This window comes from Triticum urartu, chromosome 2 (assembly GCF_003073215.2).
Source record: "Triticum urartu cultivar G1812 chromosome 2, Tu2.1, whole genome shotgun sequence".
Lineage (NCBI taxonomy): Eukaryota > Viridiplantae > Streptophyta > Magnoliopsida > Poales > Poaceae > Triticum > Triticum urartu.
Genome location: NC_053023.1, coordinates 333,442,641 through 333,454,663, shown reverse-complemented (window position 1 = coordinate 333,454,663; position 12,023 = coordinate 333,442,641). Strand labels below are relative to the sequence as shown.

General features: G+C 41.4%; 1 pseudogene; it reads right to left on the bottom strand.

The window, feature by feature from the left end:
• Window positions 1–1,414: 1,414 nt before the first annotated feature.
• Window positions 1,415–10,487, bottom strand: LOC125541526 (annotated as a pseudogene).
• Between the last annotated feature and the right edge of the window lie 1,536 nt (window positions 10,488–12,023).

Here is a 12,023-nt window from a genome sequence, read left to right as displayed (position 1 = left end):
ATCGGGCTTGTGCAAATTTCTTGGGCCATCATCATCCTCATCTTTATCCATGTTTGTAAGTGAGCCTCTCTTTGGTGGGGATTCTTTGTCGATCAACTTCCACTTCTCGCACTTTTGGAGCAACTCCCAACAATGCTCTAGTTTGAAAAATCCGCCTTCCGAAGCTTCCATGTCCTTGTATCTATGTTGAGCAATCTTGTCCTACACAATGTGAACAAAGTGATCCAATCATTTCCCATGATGCAATATGATGATGCACAATTTGAACAAAAGCAAAACAAACTCACATAGTCGGACTCCACGGTGCCACTTGAAGGTGCATTGCGTACTTGCTCCAAGCAAGCTGCACATAGGCTTGATGTTCTCCCAACGCCCTTGAAGCGACCGAAATGTGCGTGGAGTCCTATTGGGATGCTTTGCCATAATGCGGAAGTATTGATCTTCGATTCTTTGCCAATATCTCTTGGAAGTTTGAGAAATGCCCGTGCATGCATCAAGAGACACCGCACTCCATGCTTGAATCAAAGCTTGATCTTTCCAAGATCGTGTAGTTCTTCGATCTTTGGCTTTTCCCAGATTTTTCTTGCGATTGCTCATACGGTTCCGCTTCGATCTCCTCCAATTCGTCCGCACAACCATGATCATCCACGCCGCCCTCCGTTCCATTGTAGTCGAACGGCTCGAAAGGGGCTTGATCAATGTCAACCGCGTTCGTGTCCAACAAGTTCACGAACTCGGTTGTTGCATTGTTCGAACCACCGCTATAGCGAACGATAACAAGTCACGAGCTATCGAGAATAATGGCGGAAATGAAAGGAAATCGCCAAGACCGAAGACGCATACCTTCCGGCCATTTCGTCGAACACCTCGCTCGCGGGGGGAGTGGCACTGTTGAACGGCATCACCGGAGCACCTCCCTTGCGGGGGGATAGGATGAAGAAGGTGGCTTCTTTGAAGCCGGAACCTTCCTCCGCTTTACGCCCGCGGCCTTGGCGACCTTCTCCGCCGCCGGCCGGGATCACGCTACCGCGTTGGCGCCCGGAGCGCGGGCCATCGCGGCAGGGGCAGCCAGATTCCCGCCCTGCACGACCACGTTGCCCTGCCGCTTGCGGGCAGGCGCGGCTTGTGCTTGGGCGACGACGGCGGGGCCAACATGGCCGGCGACGAGATCCGCCCGAGGGGAAGGAGCGTGCGCGACCTCGACGGTGACGGGGGACAGCATGGGGTCGTCCATGGCAGCGAGGGACGGCCGAGGAGGAGGAACCGAAGCTTGCGGAGGGGGGCAATGGTGGCGGAGGGTGCGGGGAGCGGGAAAGGGCGCGCGGACATGTCCCTCCCGCCAAATCTCGCAGCGGATAGGGGTTGAGCTCGGGTCGGCCTCCCAGCCCATGAAGATAGAGGTTGGGGAAGAAGATTTGCTGCGCCCCGTAAAAATATTTGTGGGCCGGGGCGGGATGCGGGGTCTGATCGTGCAGATTTTCCGGCCCCAACCCGCAATTTGGCGGTTATTTTGCAGGCCGGGGCGGGATACGGGGTCTGCTAGAGTTGCTCTTATACCTTCATGGTGCCCCCTCGGCTCCTTACAAAACTACATATAATAAAACTTCTTAGGGACACAGGAACGTGATGCTTAGCGGCTATCAAGTCAAGCGTCTGTCTGAATGACGCCGTACAGAGTAGCCCAATTGTCGCAAAGAAGTTGAGCCTCCTGCAGAGTTCACCAGAACGGAGGGAAATTGACAAAATCAGAACCACTTTGATAGAAAAAATGAAAATGACGTGGACAAAAAGGAAATGAAATTCTGACGCATTGTTCGGCGTCATAAGCCGGAAATTTAGTTCAGGCCAGTCATTTTCCCCACTCAATCCAGAGATCACCAGCTTTCATTTGGCTGGTGATTGAAGCACTACTCAACTCCATGTAAAAAAATGATCGTAAAAAAGAAACTCCATGTCGGTGAGCATCAATAGAAGCCGCTCATTCTGAATGCAAGCTTTAACATGGTTTCGTTAGTGGAGCAGCACCATATGGTGAGTATCAATAGAATAGAAGCCACTGCATTAACAAGTGTTGGGTGTTTGGTTGACTAATCTATATCTATACCTACTATTAAAGAGAATAGGTATTTTTGGTTTGGTTCCGCTTTGTTTCGTCCCGTTCTAAGTATTTTCATGTACAATATTTTTTTTGTAAGGTCCGTTTTCCGTTTGACGAATATACATGTGCAAACGGAAAGAAACCGTGACGTGATATACGTGCAAAGGAAACTAAGCGTACGTGTTAAGGAAACTAAGCAGCCAGCCCGTATTTCTATTTTTTTTTCTTATCGAAACAATGACCTCTCGTTTCAGACTTACCTGCCTTTCTGAACAGTACAAAAGGCTGCTTGCATGCCTTTTTTTAATCAAATTGCTGGGCCTATTTGAGCATCTAACAATTGTTGCTAAGCTTTTCTGGGCCGCGAGCCACATGAGAAAAACTTAATCTCTAGTCCAATAGGCTGCAAAACATCAATATTTCATGTGAAATACTCCTACCTTGCTCCTTTTAAGACAATTCCCACCCGTTTATATAGGTTAGGAAGTTGGCTGTAATATCAACAAGACACCTAGAAAAAGGGAAGATGACAACGGACGAGAGGGCGACTAAAGTCATGACAAAAGAAACGATGGATTTAGGACGTGGTGCACCCTGCAAAGAGGGACGTGTGGGCTCAAAGAATGAACTTACTAGGAAGGATTGTGTGTGTGGGTCGGAACATTCAAGGAAGGAAATGTTGCATGACACTATGAGTATTTTTAAAGTTAAAGGAAGGAACAATTTTAAGGCTGCAAAGAGTAGCAAGGATTGTGTGTGCGATGTCGTGCGCCGATTATTAACTGGAGGCCTAAATTGTTCGGAGAATGTATTTTTTCTCTAAACCTTGGCAACTCCTTGTCATTGTTTGGATGTCGTCTTGCTGGTACGCATTTTGGCCTACCAAAGCACGGGTTGTCGTGCTAGCACATGCACGCCAATTTATTTCCCCGTTGCAACGCACGAGCATATGTCCTAGTAATACTACCCTATGCACAGGATCAAATGTGTTGCATAAATATTTCCCAGGGTTGAGAGTTCCCTAAGAAAACAAAAACATACTATAAATCATGTGGGGCATGCTCGGAAAATTTGGGACAGATAGACGGAACTCATGGCATACCTTTCTACTCTACTTTAGCACCTTCAAGAGCCTGAATGCACCAATAGCAGCAGTGACAAAGCTCCTTCTGGGTTGATTGTTGCTTGTAAATGGCGAGGTCCTTGGCATTGGACCAAGTTTATGATTTGGACTAGGATCTGAGCTTGCATAGGCTGGATACACCTTCAAAGGAAGCCGGGCTTGTAACACTGACCTCCAATGTGGAAAAAAAACTTCTCCTTGTGTATGTGGGATCCCATCCTCGGCCTACTTTCTTTCTCACAGCCTGTCATATATTTCATTAGAGGTACATCATAAAACAAAACATCCATACTTCCAGCCAGCACCTCTCGCTTGAGATGTATTATGTTGATCAATACACAACATTGGTGTTTCATTAGATATGAATGATGTTACTGCAGTATAGTAATTCAAGTAGCATGCTTAAGCAACATAAAAAGCTGTTGAACCAGCACAATGCATGGCACAAACTCGCAGCTGAAACATGCTTTGTTATTGGTTTATTGCCTCTAACGATTATATTACACTGGATCTTATTCTATCAAAATCTTTCTCGCAGGCACCAAATAAATTTCAGATGCAACAGAGCATTCAAGAACAATAATAAAGTGTTGGAAGTAACAATAATGTGCAAAGCCCCCTTGGTGAAGTCCCAATGTTGACGTTACTTGGAACCTATAAAGTTCAGCTATCTCATTAAGCTAATTAAGCCTCCTTTTTATTGCATTTACCCCTTTTCTTTGGTAAAAAAACCTGATGGGAAACACATTAGGATGGGGGAGATGAACCATAGTTGGAAAAGGTGATATGCATTTGAAGGCAACTCAAAGCTAGAATTCAGTTTCTATACATGTAGTTTCTATACATGTGTGTGAACACACACTAGGTATTCTAGGCTAGAATTTAGATGTTTTGTACTCCCTCCGATCCATAATAATGGTCGTGGTTTTAATTCAAATTTGAACTAAAACCACGACAATTATTATGGATCAGAGGGAGTAGCTCATTTAATAAGCACTAGAAGCAGCTTGAACATGTCCAGTTCAGTAGCCAAAGTCCATTAGAACACAAATACTTATACTCTATAAATATGGCTGAATTCGGTACTGCAAAGCTTCCCAACTTTGCAACACCAAAACCATCACGTTGTGCTCTAGTTAGTAATCCATTTGTGCTGCCACAAGGTGTAGGCAAAGCTGCTTGGTACTGCTGCACCAAAATCAGTATTAAGGTATATGGGTTACCTTTGTTTGTTTGGTGTGTTGCCGTGCCATAAGGGAGAGACCGTCATTTTCAACAGTTGTGACCTGGACTCGAGATTAGGGCAAGATGAGTACAGTCAGAAGTCAAGAAAACGAGCCTTAAAACAAAGATTCTATTATGTATCTGAAAGCGTTCATGGGATTTGTCAATTTAGGAAAAATTTACTACTCCCTCCGTTCCTAAATATAAGTCTTTGTAGAGATTTCACTATGGACCACATACGGAACAAAATGAGTGAATCTACACTCTAAAATGCATCTATATACATCTGTATGTGGTTCATAGTGAAATCTCTACAAAGACTTACATTTAGGAACGGAGGGAGTACTTTACATATTCTTAAAAATAGTTGATGTAACATAAAATAAAAAGAACAAGGAAAGGGCACATATTCTTATAGCTTTCTTTCTTTTTGCTGCCACAATATCATTACCCGTTACCAACACCATCAGTCTATCCAAAACTAGATCAACCGCGGATTTGATTATCTTTACCTTTTTCTCTGCAGCATCCAGATTGGCCGATTCCATAACTGCCATGTTTGCATCTGTAAGCCCTATTATCCATTTTATTAAAAAGGAGAGAGATTAAGACTCGGTTTGTTTAATGCAAAAAGAATCACTTGAGCCCCACGGCCCCCACCTTTGCATGACTCTCCGTTTGACTTTCTGCAGTCATAAGGCTGGCTTCAAGAAATGGAAGACAAATAGAATAATCAGAAAAATAATCATTTATTCACATAGAAAATTATCGTGAGCAATACAAAGAGTAGTACAGATTTATAGTGTCCATGGGATCTCCATTAGGGCAAAATCCATACTCCTTGAGGATACGTGAAACATGTTGAAAGACCTCCACATGGGGCACCTACATGACATACAAGCTGTTGTATAAGGCAATATATCACTAACATAGATCTACCATATATACAATGTAGCAATTACATAACCAATTGTAAGCAGCGAGATAATTAATATGAGTTGGAAGGCAATAGAACAGTGTGCAAAAAGAGTAATCGCATTCAATTCACTAGGTTTCATAAACTACATAATATACATATTCGGATTCATCTAGATTAATGTATCATGTCTATCTTGAAGCAAAATCTGTTAGCTCCCACAAGTTCTGTGTATTTAACTACACGTTATGATCTAGACGCTTCAAAGGTACGGGTAAAAAACTGCATCACACTTCTGTATATTTAACTACACGTCACAGTTATTCAAATTCCAACTAGTTCAAATCACTTTAATAGTTTTATTTTGGTTCCCCAAAGAGAAAGGTGTCAATTTCTTCAGGCTTTCTTCAGGCTGTATGATCCAAATGAAGTTCAGACAAACTTAAAGACCATACACCTAGTGTTTCTTGAACTACATTGAACTGTCCTCCTGGACCACAGACAAGTTGCTGTAATGAGCTCCAACTCCCTGTTTCTTGGAGGACCTGGAGTTTGTAGGCTAAATAAAGTACATTAAGCATAAATTTCCAGTCTAACATGAATAAAGAAGGCTCATGTCAACGCCCTTAATATACCCCCAGCTCCAGCACCTAGAATATTTGGAGCTGGGAATCATGCCAAACAGCTGCAACCATAAAAATATGGAAGTTGCCATTTTTGCCAATTTATCTTCCATGCGTCCAGAAAATAAACAAAGAGAAATGACACAAGCACATGTTCTGTATTCATGCACCATGCAACAACATTAACCAAACGCCTGATGATGATACATGCAATTTTACGGCTAAAAACGATACAACGCAGTGACAAAACGAGAAAATAGACATAAGTGAAGCCAAGAACAAACAAAATTGGCATTTCACACTATACTCTAATATGGAGATCAAGAGTTTCTGTCACCAATTTTTTCACTATTTATGCATACATTAAATATTAATTGTAAGATTCGTATTTCCATGACAAAAATGCATATGGTAGTGGAAAAGGAACTAACATGCTCCTTTTAGTTGTAGTGTGTGAATTCAATGTAGAAACCATCAATAGTATCTATCATGAACTCGTATAGCAATCTCCTTCACAATGTAATAATATCAAGCAATGTCTTAGAAGATAAAGAACAAAAGGTGTTCTTATAGTTTGTTTGTCTGGTCAATGACGAAGATAAAATAAAAGAAGTAGCCAGACAGGGGATCTGATGTGGATAACTAATAACAGGCTGGTTGTTACTAATACTTCTGACATAGAACAATTCATTAAAATAACTAAAACGACGGCTTTACTCCCATCAATTATTTGCTCTTGTTTCATTATCTCTGCCATCACCTTTCCCAAGTGTTCAGAAATAAGAGGTGTTTGTACAGTGGCGGAGCTAGAGAAGAAATGCTGGAGGGGCAGAAGGCAAATATAGCAATCTTGAGGGGGCCAAAGACTATACTTTTTCTAATTAAGCACATTGAGGTTAGTATTCACAAACTACGCATTCTCACACATATTATCAGGAAACTGCACTTTCTTTAGTATGAGCTGCAATGATAGGCCAACAGGTCAACCACTCTGAGGTCAGAGCCACATGTGTATGACATGTTGTTCATAGTTGTCCAGCTGGTAAAATATGCAGCTTTATGATAACATTAGCACAATAAGTACAAATCTGGGATAAGGGCTCGAAAAAGTAGTAATTCAGTGATAATTTTGAGATAGATAATTGCTGCAAGAAAAGTTCATTTGTTTAAGCAAGACAACTCTCAAAACATTGCAGCAAAAGGATAAAACAAAACTGGAGTAAAATCAAAGGCAAGGTTCAACAATATATAAGAGTTCCATCCTCCATATTAGACCCAAGAAACCTTCCAGGAGCAACTCTTGCATTAACCGTTGTCGTTAATTACAGGGGCAAGATGTGGAGCGCCAGGAATTTCCATTGTGCCTTGGTCCTAGAATTTTGCGCCCCCCCAGCCCAGTAAACGCAGGCGGAGCAAGTATAACATTATTATTTTTATTTGTGGTGAGAACTATCTTCTTGGCAAGACAGAGCAAGTATTACCTCCGTCCGGGACGGAGGGAGTATAACATTTTTATTTTCAGTTGAGGTGAGAATTATCTTCCTGCTAAGACTAGAGCATGTATTTTTTTAAACAACAGCACTAACAATAGTAAAAGTACAAATATTAAGTAAAAGGCATATGAGGCACTGCGGCCACAACATACCAAAAACGCTTACCTCAGAATGCGTTTGAATGTATGCAGAAAGATCTTCACCGGCATGGGAAATTACATCAACAAGCAGCCATGCGCAATCAGTAAGTGTCTTCCTTTCCTCCAGAAGCTCCGGTGCCGTTGCATGTGAACCTTTCTCCCATCTCAAGGCAAATGAACGCCTCATTATACATTTATTGATAATGTCAAACCCATTTTTCTTACTACTGCCATTTATCTTGGAAGAACTGCCCCCACGGATCTGCTCTTGAGCAGCCAGTAGTAGAACAGCAGACTGGATAATTTTTCCATCCTCAATGTAATTCCAGAGCTCTTGAAGTACATTATTTGTTTTTTCTGCAAGCAGTCTAGTTGTGTCCAAGAAGACCTTCTGTAAAACAACAACGAACAAAAAATAAAGTCCATTTAGCATTCATATGCAAGCAAGTAATGTTGAATAAACTTTCTGTGTATCGCCATGTTTCCTCCTATCAAAGTAAATATGGATTAGGGACAATCTCCAAGGCAAAGAAAATAACATTAATAACTAGCAACACTTTTTATATATTTTATTGATGACTTTTTATCCTTTACTATAAGAACATACGGAAGACATGAAGTAAGACAAAAAAGGATCAACAAACAAAAACTTTACACTCTCTGACAAGTTGAGATGAAAGGATGCCCGGCACTTAGTATCACTAATTTCATTATAACCTGTCACGGGTTTATGGTATGACCACAATTACTTTTTGTGTCATGCTGCAAAAGTAGTAATACATATAGGGAGGGAAATGAAACAGACCATCTCAGGTAGACACAGCAGATGAATAAGCTTGTAGATATAATCCAGATGACTCTGGTTGTGAGAAAGATTGTCCTCCAGATACTTATGGAGGCAAGTATTCTCAACTGTGACATGGAGCGGGAGTAGATTCTCAATGACATCAAAAATGACATCATTGCGAACTGTGCGCACATTGGGCGATGCACCATGGCGTAAAAGCAGCTTGATCATGTCCACAGAGAACCTTTCAGCAGCTTCGTGGAGCGCAAAGTATCCAAATTTGTTTATGCAGTTGGGATTGGCGTGCATCCCATAGAGCTCAGGTGCCATGCCCTCCAATACAACTTTTGCACATCGCAGGGCATTGAAACTGACCATGAAGGTTAAGGTTTGTGCGGTGATGGTAAGATCCGATGACATGCCCCGGCCTCTACAGTTCTGGAAGAGTCGGAGGAAGCACCAAGCACTATCCTTTACAAGGATGGGCTCCAATTCGGCATATTTGTCCAAGAAGTTATCAGCCACCCACTAGATGAGTCCGTCACAATTGAAAAAGGTGAAAGGCGTCAGTTATCCCATTAAAAGCACAACAAAATAAACTGTCTTGTGGTCTACGGAGGGTGCATGTATGACAACAACAATGAGAACAACAACCCAAGCATAAAGATAAAACCAAACATGAGGCACCAACAAGGAGGGAGGAGAAAGTAAGGGGATCTAAAGCTAGCATGGTTCAGGCATGTGAATCCACGTGCTCCAATCCAAGGTAACAAGCATATTGTTTTAGTTGACTTAAGTACCCTATAATACTACCGGGTTAAATAATAACTAATATAATGGAATGAGCCATCAATCAAATTATGTGAATGAAGGTAACACAAACTTGGGGAGCAGGGTCTGGGATGATTATGTCGTTTGCTATGGACTTGGCGATCTCAACATCCCTTTCTAGCATAAGCTGAAGAGAGAATGTCAAGAGTCAGCAGTGGGAAAGAAAATAAATAAGGGGAGAGAAACATCACACAGATGGATAGTTATCATACCTTCTTAACCTTTTTCAAATCAAAACCCTCAGTAACTTGAAAATAAGGGACAGGGTGGTCTGGATAATCATTTCTTACTGTAATTGCTTTAACTTTACCATTAACGTTGTATTTGCTCAGGGCAAGTAAGTCCCTTTTCCACAGTGCATCAAATTTCAATTCCATCCTTTTGTTTTCCTGAAACAAGGAAGTTTAATCTCAAATTATGTTCCAAACAAGATTACTATGCATGGGCCACTGAAATAAATCCAGGATGACCCTGAGATAAAATGAGTCCTCTCTAAAATGGGTCGCGGATCACTGAGACATAAAACATATGGTGCAAACAGAAAACGATGTATTTACTCTGTGAATCCTGAAATGTAACAATGCTAGGTGTGAAATGAAGGGCCGCAAAAGTCCTGTCGAAATTTGATGTTACAGTTGAACAAGTATAAACGATATTCACTGGTTAATGACTCTCATGAATAACTAAATTGCCCTGTTGATGCCACCTGAAGCACAACGAGACATCTTCACATGCAAGGAACGACTACCAACTAAACAAAAACAGTAGTCGCATTTTAAGTACTGCCATATTTACTTTTCATATAAAAAACACGTCATGAATCAGTCCAATGTTCAGTCCAATGTGCAAGGAATCAGTCCAACAGCTCGCAGAGTACATACACACAGATGGGCTAGGAAGCAACTGAGACTCTGGCGAAACAAGGTGCAAGAAAATTAAGCTTTCAGTCCGATGTTCAGATTAGACACCCGTCGGAGAGAGTTTTATACTCAGATCGGAAACTAGATCAATCAAGAAGGACGCGACTAACAATTTCAGCAGTAATCTAGGGCAAGATTCAGCGCACACACAGAAACCATACATCAAACGAGAAGGACCGGAAGAGCGGTGCGTGTGCGGCGGGAAGAGCGGTACCTCGTTGGCGGCTCGCCGCGGATCTGGAAGGAGGCGACGGCGCGTACGTCGGCCACTCGCCTCGCGCCGGAACACTGTATCTGACGGCTGGGAAGGGGGAGTTTTTTTTAGAGAGATAGAAGCCGACGTGCGATCAGAAAGGCCCATTGAAATTATCAGAACGGCACGGCGGGCGCGGCTATGTGCCGCCAGCAGCGAGACCGAAAAGGGCCGGCCAGTAACCACTTGCAGCGCCACGCTAACGTCAAGATGACATCGTACGTGTTCATTTTTTTTAGCTTTCCCTTCAAACTACCACTTTCGTTTTTAAATTATGTTTATGTTTGAAATATTCTAATTAAAAATATGTATATTAATAAAACCCTTTACATCAAATTAAGAAAAGGTTAATCTTGCATTTGAAAAATATTAAATGTGTACAGAAAATGTTTCTAATGTATACAAAAAATGTATAACATTAATGAAAAAACTAGAAATGTTTATCATGTATGCGAAAAAATGTTAATCATGTGCAAAAAATGTTCATCATGTCTACGAAAATGTTAGTCATGTGTACGCAAAAATGTTTTTATCAGCTGAAAAATATTTCAACATGTATTTGAAAAATGTTAATATATTTCGAACATATTGTTTTGCAAAAAAATTTAAATATGTATTTGAAAAAATTTAAATGTCTATAATTTTTTTGCATGTCTACAAAAAAATGTACAAAAGTAGGCATGTGTTGGAAAAATAAAAAAAAAGTAGACATGTTTAGAAAAACAAAGAAAACCGAGAAAAAACAAAAAGGAAAGCGAAGAAACAAAAAGAAGCAGGAAAGAAACAAAGAAAATCAAAAGTGCAAAACAAGAAGAAAAAACTGAAGAATACCGTCAAAAACAAAGGAAACTGAAAAAATAACAAAGAAAAAAGAGAAAACAGAAGAAAGCAGCGATAAACTAAAAAACAAAGAAAATAGATGCAAAAACAAAGGAAAACCGAAACATAATGAAGAAAAAAACCAAAGAAAACTGGCAAAAAAAGGAAAACTGAATGAAAAACAACGGAAAAGGAAAGAAGAAAATCAGATTGAACCGACGAACACACCTATTAGACCCGGCGCGAGGGAAGCCAGCGATCGACGCAGCTAAACGGGCCAGCCCATTACTGTGTCGCCCAGTGGCGATTCCTATTAAAAATCAGTACCCGCGACAAAATAGCTGTCACTCGGCATCGCCCACCCAGACACTCTTAATACACGGGATGTGTCGGGCCAACGGCGCTAATGTTTGAAAAAAAATCTAGAAAAAAAATAGGGTGTGTAGCACACATGCCCATCCTCGCGGTCCAGGCACAACCCGGTTATAAATGTGTCCGGTCAGCCCCATCATGGGGTGGGCACATGCTATGGGGCCAGCACGCCAGGATACATACATTTGGCCACCTTTGGAAATGACCAAATGAACAATTAGAAGCCTCGACCCTTTTTATGAGTATGGCCACCTCGGTTATTTTTTTGGTTACCACTAAAAATGTTTATTTTTTGGCCTTGTTTAACGAAGAGGAATGGAAACAATTTTAGAGAGGGGAATTCACCTTATGTGGCGATCTCTAGCGAGCCGCTGGTCCTTATCTCTAACCTCCCGAAGCTTGAAGAGGCTTAACTTTTCAAAAG